This window comes from Panthera tigris, chromosome A3, assembly GCF_018350195.1.
Source record: "Panthera tigris isolate Pti1 chromosome A3, P.tigris_Pti1_mat1.1, whole genome shotgun sequence".
NCBI lineage: Eukaryota > Metazoa > Chordata > Mammalia > Carnivora > Felidae > Panthera > Panthera tigris.
In genome coordinates, this window is record NC_056662.1 from 20,545,693 (window position 1) to 20,560,003 (window position 14,311).

Sequence of the window (14,311 nt, forward strand, 5' to 3'; positions counted from 1 at the left end):
GTTTAACACAGGCCTGACCCACCGCAGCCCCTCACATTTTCAAATAAGCGAGCGGACGTTCTGGTCACTGTGTCGATCCCTCTGTACATGTAAGCACATTGCATTCCATCCATCGGTCCGTGAGGTGAGACCGCTTCTCCATTTCACGGACGACAAAACCAAGGCTCACGGAGTTGACGTCATTCGTCCAAGCTTACACAGCCAGTGAGCGATGGGCTGTGGCTCAAACAGACTCTCCCCCCCCATTACGTTTATCTGGCTGAGTTTTGTCAACTTTTTCAGAAGATGATGGGGCAGCATTTCCAAACTTGGCATTGGGGAATCTCGGCTCACCAGCCGATTTCGCAGACGGATAGTGACATACGCAGCACCCACAGGCTGCTCGATTCAACAGCGACTCCGGGCCAGGATGCCAGAGAGCTCAGGACACGACGGGGTCTCACAAAGGAAATCCTCAGCCCCAGTCGCCAACAAAACACCCAAAGCTCCACTAGCCAGGAGGCCAGCAGTCACTGCTGGGAGAATTCTGACCTCCACGATAACTTAGAACTTTGTTCCCATCACTCTCTGCGGGTCCAATGCTATGTTAAAATAAAATTCAACATTTTGCCCAGTCAAGATGTAAAATCAGCCATTTTCTAGAGACTGAAGTCTTGGGAGGTTATGGCCCAGAGTCAGCTGTGTTTGTGGAGTGTATTACCGGAGGCCAATCGGTGAGGCAGGGTGTAGACGCTAACACCCAATGAGCAAATGCTAGGCAAAAGGAAGAGAAGAAGGAAACGGCATTTATATGAAGTATCTAATGTGTTCTAGGCTCCAGGCAATGGCGTTTGATAAGCATCAGCACACTTAATTTATGCGGTAATATTTCAAGGCAACAGGTAGTGATCAAGACTCTTTCAAAAATGCCTCCATCTACTTCTGCTGCTGGGGCTTCCTCTGCTGGAACAAGGCCTCAGGCAGCTCTACACTAGGCCCTGAGGATCTCTGACCTGCCCTGAAGATGGAGAGGCAGAACGAGTTAGTCTGGACTTGATAGGTGCCAATCCCCACCACAGTGATTCTACTGTGAAAAGCTGCCGTGAACTGCTGTGCAGGTTGCACACTGCACAAATCCAGGCAGTGCCAGTCCCATGGACTTGATGTGAGTGGTACCCCCGGTGCTATACAGGGTAAACGTGTCCAAGCACGATGGCATTCCTGCATGTTAGAATCTCTCAGTAGTTTTGCTGGCGTATGTGTGTTTAACACAGATTTCTGGGCCCTGCCCCTGACTATTGGAAGTCTAGCGTTTGTTTTGTTTTTTTGTTTTTTTAATTTTTTTTTTAACATTTATTTATGTTTGCGAGACAGAGAGAGACAGAGCATGAGCGGGGGAGGGGCAGAGAGAGAGAAGGAGACAGAATCTGAAGCAGGCTGCAGGCTCTGAGCAAGCTGTCAGCACAGAGCCTGATGTGGGGCTCAAACCCACAAACCGTGAGATCATGACCTGAGCCGAAGTCAGATTCTCAACCGACTGAGCCACGCAGGCGCCCCGGAAGTCTAGTGTTTTTAAGTGGGGCCGGGGAATCTGTCCTCAGACCTACCTAGGCTTCTGGAAACCTCTTCATGTCTCCGGGCCCAGCACAACTGATACTTCACCAGAGAAAGCACCCAGAAGGAGGCCATGGTGACGTTAACTGGTGTCTCCTCAGTTCTCCACCCACATCATGTCCGTCAGTCTTACCCCACTCTGCCCTTGTGCCTGGCCAGCTGTGGACCCACCTGTCTATAAATACCCAAGGTGGTTATGACACAGGCCATCCACAGACCACCCAATGAGAAACCCTCCACTGGAAATGGCTATGGTTTTTTGGCCTTTATAGTAAATCCCAGACAGGAGCTAATATCCCTGACCATTCCTTTCTCCAAAAAAGGGAGAACGGAAAACATCCCGAGGAATGTGGAGCCCTAGTGAGCTCGCTTCCAGAGCGATATGCTTCCATTAAATCCTGGCAAAAGGTGAAGCTCAATTCTGGACCCTGCAGGTACGAAGTCAAAAGTTTCCTAAATGTGAAAGAGACTACTGTCCGGGCCAGGGAGGGGGGGTGGGCAGGGAGGGGGGCGGGGCTGGCCTTCCCCTCCTGGAGAAATCCTGGCATTGGCACAATCCCTGTAACACGACTCCTCAGGCAGGTGACTGAGTGGGGACCCACCCACGCCCCTGAGCAGAGATGAAGGGGTCTACAATCGCCAGGATTAACTGCTTGCAGCCTCCACTCCCTTCTCGTAAATATGCTTCCATTCAGTCGGCTGGAGGAGTTTTTTCTCCTCCCCACGGATACATATCCTTGACTTTCCAATGGAAGCCAAGGGGAACTAGGATTTGTTTTGCAGCCATCTTGCTCCGTGCATCCTTAGCCACACAGGGGCAGAAACCGCTTTAGCACGTTCATCCAGACAGGAAGGAAGGACGGACGAACTCAGGAGGGTTCCCTCTAATTTTCCAGTCATGTGAGTTCCATGCCCCCGACACACACAACAGGCTTGCACGCTACAGCGTCTCTGTCCATGACATTCCCCTGGACGGAGCGTCCTCAGACCCATCTCTGCTTCTGGAAGTCTCTTTCGTCTCTCTGGGCCCAGCACCACTGATACTTCACCAGGGAAAGTGCCCAGATAGACCCCAAGTGGTGTATCCTCAGGTCTCTGCCCCGGTCATGTCCCCCAGTCTTACCCCAATCTGCCCTTGTGCACGGCCAGCTGCGGACCCACCTGTCTCTGGCTGGGACACAAACTCCTTCTGGGGAGAGCCCGTGCCTGGGTGGTGCTGAGGAAACGAGCACGGAAGGCAAGCATGCCCGTACGATTTACTGCGACTTTTCGTGATGTGGCAATGCGATAGGGTCTTATTAATTCATGTTAATTTGGGGAGATCTGAATTAATGCGAAATGGGGGTAACATAAAAGGAACAATAGCTTATTTACTCGGAGTATCATGCAGAAAATCAAATTAACCCAAGAGACTTGCTGAGGGGCGGCCTTGCCTTCTGCATTAATGAATAAGTAAGAACGTGTCGAATACGGCACGTAGCCTCGAAAACAGCAGCTTCCCTGGGCGGCTGTATCTAAGCAGCTAAGAGCTGGGGTCAGCTGATCCTGGGCTTTATTTTTACTGCACCACTTACCAGCTGCTTAAACGCTCTACGCTGCCTCAGTTTACTTGTCTGTAAAGTGGGAATAATAAATACTTTCCTCCCGGGGCTGTTGTGAGAAGAGGCCGTGTCTGGCATGCCCTCGGCACATCGTAAGTGCTCAATAAATGTTGCCTGCCAATTTCATAATGATTCTTCGATCGGTGGAAGAAGGGGTTTCCCGAATGTGAACACAGTTTTGTTTTTTTGGGTTTTTTTTGGCCGTGCCCTGGGCACGTCCCAAACGACAGAGAAGAAACTCATGAGGTCTTTAGGCATCAAGGACCCTAGATATGGAGGTCTCAACTCCACCTGTCTTCTTATGAGCTCCCCGGCCAGGGCCACAGGCGTGCAAAGTGACAGCAGGCAGAACAGCACCCATGCCTCGCCGCCCCCCTTTCCAATCACTAATATCCTTCAGGATTCCGAGAGATCAGCCTCCTCCCCGAAGTGGCCTCACAGGTAAAAATCAAAATATTCCAATGGGTTTCACCCGAACACGGGCTACCAACATGCAGAAACACCAGCAAGCCGGGCTCAATTTGATGGAAACCAGTCCCCACCCACCCACCCCCCTCCCCCGGCCCCTCTCCCGCCTCCCTGGCCAGCACATTTTAAAGACACAAAACCAATCAATAGGGAGCATTCAGAGAGTTTCTGCCAGTGGCTAGGAGAGAATAGATACCGAGAAAGTCATAACGATGATAAATCCAGAGTCTGTTCCTCTCTGACTAATGTAGGCACTAAAACACGCCATGAATATCCTGCTTTGAAACATGTCACACTTCTGAGGGACCAATCAATCTCTGGCTCTCGGTGGACCACATTAAAATAAATTTGTCACTGTGAGTTTATGAAATATTGATGGTGTTTTTTAGCCAGGGTGTTAGGAGGTGGAAAGGTGTATCAGAAGAGGGAGGCAGGGAGTGGGAGCGTTGCTTTAATGAATTATCTCCAGGCTGGGAAGGGAAACGTGTGCGGGCACTGGAGAAAGACGAAGCGTGGAGGAAAACACATTGGCGTGGAGAGCGCGAGAAGCTTCCGGAATGAGGAAGCCCAGAGCCGTGGTGTCTAAACAGCCCCCCAAAGGACACTAATAAACAAGTACTCTTGGGAGGGGTCGCTGGAAGATGGGGGTTTTCTCCTAAAAACAAGGATCTGCGAATGTGAATCCGAGTCTTGGAGAGACACGTGCACATTAACGGAGCACAGGTTCTGGGAAATCCTGCCGCGAAGAAGCTCGTTCGATTTTGTGTAACCGGCCGTTTCCCAAACTTATTTGATTTGGCGAAGACAAGCACCTTGCTGGACGCTAGGTTTCCGTGGAAGCCAGAATGGAAATGCTGGCCTAGATCTCTGCTACACAGGGCGTCGCACGTGGACCCCAGGGCCGGGTATCAGCAGAGGGCCGGTCAGCAGGACCCCCTTCCCCGATCCACGGAAACAGAATCTGCACCGTAACAAGATCCGGGTGATTTAGACAGAGTCAGGTACGGAAGGGCCCGGTCTGAGTGGTTCACCAGAAAAAGAGGAGCGCGGAGGGCAAGCTGAGATACGCCCAGTAATGGGGCACATCCCAGCTCCACTGCGTAAGCTGCCGTGTGACCTTGGCTGGTGACCTCGCCTCTCTGCGCCCCAAGGCCCTGGCCGTCTTGTTCACCGCTGTATCTCCAGCACTCAGCACGCGCTGAAAACGCAGAAGGGCTGAAAGCATGTGTGGTGCACGAATGAAAATACTGTCTAAGCCACGCAGTGGGGACCATCACAGTTCCTGCCGCTCAGGGTTATTCGGACAACTCATGAAATGGGGCCAGGGAGATGCAAGGCACGTAGCAGGCACTCGAAATGGACCTTTGCTTTTCCTTGTCTGTTGGCTGGTCCCAGGGCAGACAACTGAGGTTTTTCCTCTCTGCTCAGGCTTTGGCGGCTTAGGCGGTCAGTCTGGCTCCGGGCTTTGTTAAAACCGGATCAGTCCTCTGGTTGATTGAGGAGGCGGAACAGGATTCTGCTCCCTCGGGTGGCTTCTGAACTTCCTTGTTGCTCGGAATTGCCCTCCCTCATCCCAGGTTACGCTCTGCAGACCGGTCCTCAAGGTCTTGGCCTTTGTCCGCCGACCCTCTAGAACCGGCCGCTTCCCTGGAGAGTCAGCTCGGGAAAGTAGCTTGTTCTTTTCCTTAAACGTGTAAAATAGCATCAAGAAAACACCAGTCCCTGGCACCCACGGGGATGGCCCTCTTCCGTCCTCTCCTACGTACCACGTGGCCAGGATAGGCTACCACACCTCTCTCCTCCCCTCGTGTCTGAACACACCCTGCTTCCGTCCAGTCTTCCCTCAGGTCCCCCAGTTAACTGCATCTCAGTTTTCCCTCCTGTAAAATGGGGAGAACGAATTCTTCCTAACACAGTCGTGAGGAGGATTCAATGAAATGCTGCACGCAACTGATTATTGATGAATGCCTTATTGATATTGACCAGTGGATGATGCCTCAGCTGAACGAAGCACTCAAGAAGTTATATGAACCACGCAGCTGCTGCTGTTAGGGATGCTTTTCGACCTCAGCGAGGGGTAGAGAAGACACTCGACGAACCTGGTTGAACGAAGGAAGGGCCTGACACACCCAGCGGAAAACAGAATCTACTGTTTGAGAGGTAAGAATAACAAGTATTTAATGATTAATAGATGCCTGGCAATGTGCTAAAATCTTTTACATATGTTATCTCATGGAACCTTTAAAAAGAACCCAATGAGATGGCTACGATTATGATTCCCATTTCACGGGCAAAGAAACTAAGGCACCAAGAGGTTAAAATTCACCTAAAGCCACACAGCTAATATACAGGAGGGCTGGATTTCAGATCTAGATCTTTCCGACCTCAGAGACAGAGCTTTGGGTCACAAAGTTATATCACACAGTACTTCACAACGGCTAAAACTGCATCCCACCATTCGCCTGTAGAAGACTAAAATCCACACCCCAAAGAGGTGCTTCACTAGAAAAACAAAAAGAGGGGCGCCTGGGTGGCGCAGTCGGTTAAGCGTCCGACTTCAGCTCAGGTCAGGATCTCGCAGTCCGTGAGTTCGAGCCCCGCGTCGGGCTCTGGGCTGACGGCTCGGAGCCTGGAGCCTGTTTCCGATTCTGTGTCTCCCTCTCTCTCTGCCCCTCCCCCGTTCATGCTCTGTCTCTCTCTGTCCCAAAAATAAATAAAAAACGTTGAAAAAAAAAATTTAAAAAAAATAAAATAAAAAATAAATAAATAAAAAAAAGAAGAAAAACAAAAAGAAAAACAAAAAGAAAGCCAAGTGGCCTGAGACCGCTCCACATTCCATCAGACACCCCACAAACTAGCGATCAGTCCCCCCCCCGACCCGATGAAAGAAGTGGCCACGAGGAGAGGTAGGTTTGTGTCCTTGGCGTATCTTGTCATCTGTGAGACCCGGAACAAGTGAATAAATCTCTAAATCTCCATTTCCCGTCTTGCTTACAGTCATGGTAGGAGTTAGAGTAAGCTGTTCAGTGAAGCAACCACATCCTTACGTGCGTACCCCATGCCAGGCAAACTGGTGGGTTCCCGGGATACAACGAGGGTCTTCGCGAATTCACAGGCCAGTAGAGGACGGCGTGATTATATCAACACAGAAGGTGAAGCAAACAGCTCTATCCTGGGGAGGGGCAGTCAGAGAAAGGCCGCAGAGTTCACATCTGAGTGGGCTCTTGAAGGATGAATAGGAGTTCTCCAGGTCGACGGGGCAGAAGCAGCACTTCCAGGGAAGACTATAGACGGGAAAGTGGTAAATTGTGAAACGCGACTGTTTGCCCCAGTGTCCAACCAACACTTTGTCTTGGGGGAGTCAGTTTCGAGTGTGCATCCAGGTGTAGGACGGTCATGCAGGTGTGACCCTCACCCCCACTGTGAGGTTCGCTGCCACACACCGACTACTAGAGTGACAGGATTTCTGGCGTGGTCCATCTGGGCCACCAGGGAGGCAGGTTATGCCGGATAGTTCAGCAGAGGACAGTCTCCATCAGTTAAGTGACAAAGTCAGCCCGACCAGGTGACTGTTACGCTATTACCACACCAAGTATATGACTAACCGACTGTTTGGCTTTTCAGCCAAGCCCGTGGTGACACTATGTAGATTGCAGATCGATTTCGCCACCTCGGTGCTTGAAACCTTTAGAAGGCTTCCTCAGTGAAGTTCCCAGGGGAGCCATCAATGTGAGCCAAAGCAAAGAAGGATCAAAGTGGCCCTTGATTACCAGCTTTGCATGTGCCTAACACCCCAACACGGAGGTCTAGTAAGGCCAGAAGAGATGTCCAAGAGGCCCAGAGCAGAATTTGAATCATGACAACTTAGCCCCCTCAGGCTAGTACACGGGAGTGGAGAGTCAAAGAGATGAATTGATAAAGAAGATGTGGCTTATATATACAATGCAATACTCCTTGGCAATGAGAAAGAACGACATCCTGCCATTTGCAGCAACGTCGATGGAACTGGGGGGTATTATGCTAAGTGAAATAAGTCAGTCAGAGAAGGACAGCTATCCTATGTTTTCACTCATATGTGGATCTTGAGAAACTTAACAGAAGACCATGGGGGAAGGGAAGGGGGAGAAAGAGTCACAAACAGAGAGGGAGGGAGGCAAACCATAAGAGACTCTTAAATACAGAGAACAAACCGAATGTTGATGGGGTGGGGGGACGGGAGGGCAGGGGAGAGGAGAAAATGGGTGACGGGCATTGAGGGGGACACTTGTTGGGATGAGCACTGGGTGTTGTCTGTAAGCGAGGAACCACGGGAATCTACCCCCCAAACCAAGAGCACCCTGTATACGCTGTATGTTAGCCAACCTGACGATAAATTATATTTCGGAAAATAAAAATAAAATAATAAAATAGAAAGAAAATCAAAGAGAATAGGGGGGAAAAGTGGCAATATCTGTAGGACACAAAGGACCTCCGTGACCAGCTTACCCACTGGGGTAGATTGTGTTATTCTTCACAACAGTCACTGCCCTCCCGAAGGAAGAATTCTATGTCCTTGTCCCACGTAGGTTGGATATGGCCAGGTGACCCGTGCTACCCCTCCCTGGAAGAGGATTAAATAACCCTGCCTTATTGAAACCAAGAATGGCCATTTGACTTCCCATGGCCAATGCAACGTGGACTGGAGTAACCAGTGTCACCTCTGAATAGAAGCTGTGGGCACGGGTTCATGACGTACCATGTTTTTCCTTCCTCCTTGGCACAGACCGGCAAGGTCCCATCGTCCCATGGAGGCTTCCTCGTCAGCCTGGATCCCCGAGTGCAGACCTGTGGAAGAGAGCCAGAAATAAAAGTCTTGCTATTTTGAGCCACGGAGGTTTGCGGGGTCTTTGTTACCACAGTGTAACTTGTCCTGAACTGCCTGTTACATCCACCCAGCAACGTGGAGTGGAAGAAAGAGAATTGCAGAGAACGACCGCAGGCACTTATAACGTCCAGAGGTGCCACCAACTAGTAAAGAAACAAGGTCCAAAGAAGTTCCAGGAACTTTTGGCTGTTCCTCTGCCCTTAAAGCAGAGGACCTCGACCGAGTCCTAATTTGCACCCCTCCCCCACTCCCAGGACATATGGTACCGTCTAGAAAAATTGGGGGTGGTCACGACTTGGATGATGCCACTAAGAATCTAGTGAATGGAGACCAGGGATGCTGCTGAATATCCTACGGTACACGGAGCATCCCCCACAACAAAGAGTTTTCCATCCCAAAGTGTTAGTGCTGAGGCTGAGAAACCCTGCCTTAGAGAGAAACCAGGAAGGGGGAAAGGAGAAGTGGGCTATCTATCACGTTTAACAACAGAAGCATGTAGCATCTACATACCATTATTGAATTTACAAAGTGTTTGCTCATACATTCTCTCATTTCACCTTTATTCTTCTCCTGAAGGATGGGTGTGATTAGCCTATCTCATCAATGCGGTCACAGAAACCCAAGCGCGCAAGCTTACCTGAGGGCACGTTTACAAAGAGAAGATCAGAATTCTAACCCAGTTTTGCTGGCCCATTTGCCTACCATGTCTCATTAAACCGTGGCTGTTTACGATGTCATTTCCTCCAGGACATAGATCAATACTCAGTCACTCATTTGGGGGCAGTGTCTAAAGACAGACCTGGTTAATTTCTAAATCTTCTAATCCCTTTGAACATGGGATTCAGCAAAACAGGCACACTGCTTAGTGCATTTGTTTTGATAAGCATAGCTTTGTTTTAATTATTTATGATAATACCAAGTGCAGACTAGTCAATTACCCTGGTATATCTTGTCAAAGTAACAATGCCTTGGAGAAGTCTCGAAACCACTGACCTCTTAAATCTTTGCTGAGAAGCGGAGCAAAACCGTGGCGGGGACTCTTGGTGGAAAATCATCTATTGCCCGACCAATTAGCCAAACCACAATGCGGAATGCTCTCTACTGGAGCGCCCCAGCGATGCAAGAGGCATCTTGTTGCATGGGCTCATCAACAGAGGTTGGCAAAGAAAAAGCCAAAGGCTTTTGAACAGTGGGAAAACCGCCATCCAAAAATACCACACGGGTCAAGCGGTCCTTCACTGACAAAAATATGTCGTGCAGTTCCCATCACGGTCCCTTTGCTCACATGTATAGAGGTACAAAACTAGACACTATTCACATCAGTCATCTGTGCCTACTCATTGCCAGGACTCAGGCAATCTTTCCAAGTCTATCCCAGGACTTCAAGCTACCAATTCTGCCAATCAGCCACAGCCTAAACATTAGCAAGAGGCATGGGTAAGGATAACAGTAACAATGGAAATCAGTATGTGGCTGAAAACAATTTATCATCAATAGAATGATCTATTACATTTCGCAGTGATTGTTACGATCGTCATTGCATTTGGAAGCTGCTTTTATGGCAATGTATTAATCTGGTATAAATTAAAGAATGGAGTGAGTGTGGAAAACAGTCTAAAGGCTCCTCAAGAAATTAAAAATAGAACTACCATATGATCCCGCAGTCTCACGTCTGGGTATATATCCAAGAGAAACAAAATCATTATTTTGAAGCGATCTCTGCACTCCCGGTTCATGGCAGCAATTATGCACAAAAGGCAAGATATGGAAACAACCCAAGTGCCTGTCAATAGATGAGTGGGTCAAGAAAATGTAATACACACACATACACACAATGGAATATTATTCAGCCTTAAAAAAAAAAATGAAATCCTGTTATCTGAGACAACACGGAAGAAACCAGAGGGCATCATGTTAAATGAAATAAGCCACGCAGGGAAAGACAAATACTGCATGATAGCTCTTGTATGTGGAATCTAAAATAATAATAATAATAATAATAATTTTTTTTTAAAAATCTAACTCATAGAAACAAGGAGTGGTGGTTGCCCGGGGCTGGAAGGTGGAGGAAATGGGGAGAGGTTGGTAAAAGGCATCCAAACTTCCAGGGATAAGACGAATAACATCTGAGGATCTAATGTATAACACGGTGACCACAGTGGATAATACTGAAGAAAAAAAAAAAAAAAAAAGAATTGACGAAGAAGGCTCATGGAATATGTGTGACTTCAGGAACACGCGTGAATGTAAATTCTTAAGTTCCCCATTTCTGACCTTGATCTCTGGGTGATTTTGACATAAGATAAGAAAAAGGGACAAGGTGGAGCAGGCAGAGCTCACCGGAGCTGAGAGACTGATAAAATATTGGGGGTCTTTTACCAATTTTCTGTAACAGTGTTCAGGCAGCCCCCCACAGAGATGAATCCACAATTTGCACAGCGGCTGGAGAGATTCCTCTTCAGCAGATGCTACTGTGGCTAAAAATAATCCATCATCAATATAATGATCTATTACATTTTGCAATACGGCTGCTTCCCCTCGGCCCACGGGACCTGCCTCTAGCAGCGGATGGAGACACTCCCACCGGCACGCCCCAGCGGCCCCGCTTGCTTTTGCGTCCTTTCTTCTCCACCTCGTGACTTTTTCTAGCAATCTTGGAGAGTGCTCATCTCCTGCAAGCGTAAGTGCCCGTGATCATCTCCCACCAATGGAGTATGGAAGTCAGTGGATAGATGTCCCCGCCTGCCGCCCTGGGATGATTGTAAGGTGCACACTGTATAGTATCTCAGGGGGTCCCTAGCAGGATTCAGTCCCAGTCCCCTGCAGCTATAACGGTACACTCATTAACATGCCATTTGTGGGGCTTTTCATCCTTCTCTGTCCTGCTTTCCCTACTTCCTCCCTTGTGCTTTCTGGGGTCACCTTCCAGATAAATAAAGGAGCCCACACCCAAGTCCTTGTGTCTAGAAGACATAAACAGAGACCCTACCCTCCAGTAAGACGGGAGCTCAGACTCTGACCCTCCTTGAGGTTCAGGGATATAGAAACACGTACAACAGACAAGAGTGAAAGGGAAGAAAGCCAGGTGACGGGGAGGACCTTGAGTCGGAGAGTGAATGCTGAGAAGGCAGAGACACTAGACCAAGGGGGCCAGTGCAACCTTGACAGGCCATGGGGTGGGGAGAGCTTGGTTCCATGCAGATGGATGAAGCTGGTTCCAGCTCTTTCCTTGACCAGGGTAGCACCTTCCCAGGCGTTGTTACTCCTTTCTAGTTTCCTCTGAGGTAACTGTCTCTCCTCGTTGTGCACGTCGTTGGCTGGCAAGCAATTACAGGGGACCATTTCCCATGTGGGAAGCCAAAAAGAAATGATCCTCTTTCTTCTGGCCACCATCTAAGCAGGACTAGGGGCAGGCTAGTGGGTTAAGGTTAGAAGTCTGAACTCACTACGACCAAAGGCAAAACATTAAAGCTTTAAAAAAATTGGCAGACCTAACTATAGAAATTTGAAAATTAACAACAAATTAAGAAAAATATTTCCAACATATGTGATAAAGATTTGATATCACTGGGGCGCCTGGGTGGCTCGGTCAGTTAAGCGTCCGACTTCGGCTCAGGTCATGATCTCACGGTCCGTGAGTTCGAGCCCCGCGTCGGGCTCTGGGCTGACGGCTCAGAGCCTGGAGCCTGTTTCAGATTCTGTGTCTCGCTCTCTCTCTGCCCCTCCCCTGTTCATGCTCTGTCTCTCTTTGTCTCAAAAATAAATAAACGTTAAAAAAAATTTTTTTAAATAAAAAAAAAAAAAAAAAGATTTGATATCATTAGGGGTTTCTTAAGGGCTGGATCCCCCTTAAGCAGAATAGAGAAATGTGGTCCGAGGGCAGACGGAGAAGATTCACAGAGAACTATCAATGGCAAATAAAGAAGAGTTAAAAGGTGCAGCCCACTCATGATCAAAGAAACGCAAATTAAGACCACCATGTGATTTCATTTGTAACCTACTACATTTCCGAAGATTAAGAAAATTCAGTGCCATTGACAGCGGAGCAAGTTAGACACGCTTATACTGCAGGTGGGAGTGTAAATTAGTCCAGATTCCTAAAGGGCGATTTGGCAATACGTATCAGAGATGCTGAAATTATTCATGCCCACTTAAGGATTCCATCCTAAGGAAATAATTGGAAATGTGAACAAATATTTATTTACAAAAACATTCATCATAAAATGACTTATGGCAGCAAGCAAATGGATGAACCTGACAGTAAAACAACAGGGAAATGAATAAATAGCATATGGTTCATCCACACTGTAGAATATTAGGAAGTCATTAAAGAACACACGAAAAAAAAAACATGGTACAAGACAACATATAATAGGTCGTAACTGTGTAGAAATAAAATTTTATTTATGCATATTGCATATGCATAAAGGACGGACATTTTTTAAAAATTTTATTTTTGAGAGAGAGAGTGTGTGTGAGTGGGGGGATGGGGCAGAAGGAGAGAGAGACAGAATCCCAAGCAGGCTCCTCACTCAGCACGGAGCCCAACGTGGGGCTCGATCCCCGGATACAACCAAGAGTCGGATGGCTCGACCAACTGAGCCACCCAGGCACCCCAAGGACTGGTATTTTATACTTCAAAGTGTACATTGTGTTTACCCCTGGGACATAGGGTAAGAAAATTAGTAAGACTTCAGATTCCACTCTGATTGATCTTAGCAGCAAGAAGGACTTTCTTTCTTAATGGTATCTGATACTCACAAGACAGTAACACTTGGGTTACACAAATTTAAGAATGGAAAAGGGGATATGAGAGCAGATAGGAAGGAGATTTTAAAACTGGGGCGCCTGGGTGGCTCAGTCGGTTAAGTGTCCAACGTCGGCTCAGGTCATGATCTCATGGTTTGTAGGTTCAAGCCTTGCATCAGTTTGTAGCCCACTTCAGATTCTCTGTGCCCCTCTCTCTGCCCCTCCCCTGCTCATTCTCTCTTCTCTCTCTCTCTTTCTCAAAAATAAACATGTTTAAAATTTTAAAATTAATAGAGAAAATGCTGTACAGGGATATACCAATGACCTTGGAGAAAGTCTGTAGAAAAATTACACTGTTCTAATGAACAAAATTGACTCAGTAAGCATTGCAAAATCAGAATATGCTGATCTTGATGGACGTGCTTACCAATGCAATCAGCTAAAAAATGGGAATTAAGTGTTTAACTATTAACAAGAAAGAATCAAAACAGGTATTGTTTGCAAATATTATTATTGTACATTTAGAAAACGTAAGACAAGTGATAGGAGGATTTGAGAAGCTAATGATAGCATTTCACTAGATAGCAAAGTATAAAATAAATATATGTAAATCCATAGCTTTCCAGGGGATCAGCAATAAACATTTATAAGTTAAATGAAAAATATCCAATCCACAGTACCAAGGTAACAGATAATCATTTTCAGTGCCCGAGGGCCTTCTGAACGCATCTCTCTGGCCACCAGCCGCTGGGCATAGCATCCAAGTGACATGCTAATTCTATGCTCTAGAATTAGCATAGAATTCCTCTAACTCTATGCTCCCAAATCTGGCCGTTCTAAGGACCTCAGGAGCGATTACCGTCTGAAGCATGTTGAAGAAAACCAGGGGTTTTCCTACCCTTCCTATTTGGTTAAACTCAAACTTCTGCTTTTCCCTGAATAGAATTCCACCTTAATGGAACTTGAAAATGGAACTTCAAGCTACGCTCGGAAATCAGTCATTGCTTTAGTTAGATAGTCTCCGTTTCCAAGTAGT

General features: G+C 47.6%; 1 long non-coding RNA gene across 1 annotated transcript; it reads right to left on the minus strand.

Moving 5' to 3' along the window:
• Positions 1-5,982: 5,982 nt before the first annotated feature.
• LOC122236975 lies at positions 5,983-8,465 on the minus strand. Its single transcript, XR_006215165.1, has 3 exons — positions 8,398-8,465; positions 6,718-6,946; positions 5,983-6,164 (listed from the first exon to the last, which is right to left on the minus strand). It is a non-coding gene; the product is annotated as an uncharacterized LOC122236975 (long non-coding RNA).
• Between the last annotated feature and the right edge of the window lie 5,846 nt (positions 8,466-14,311).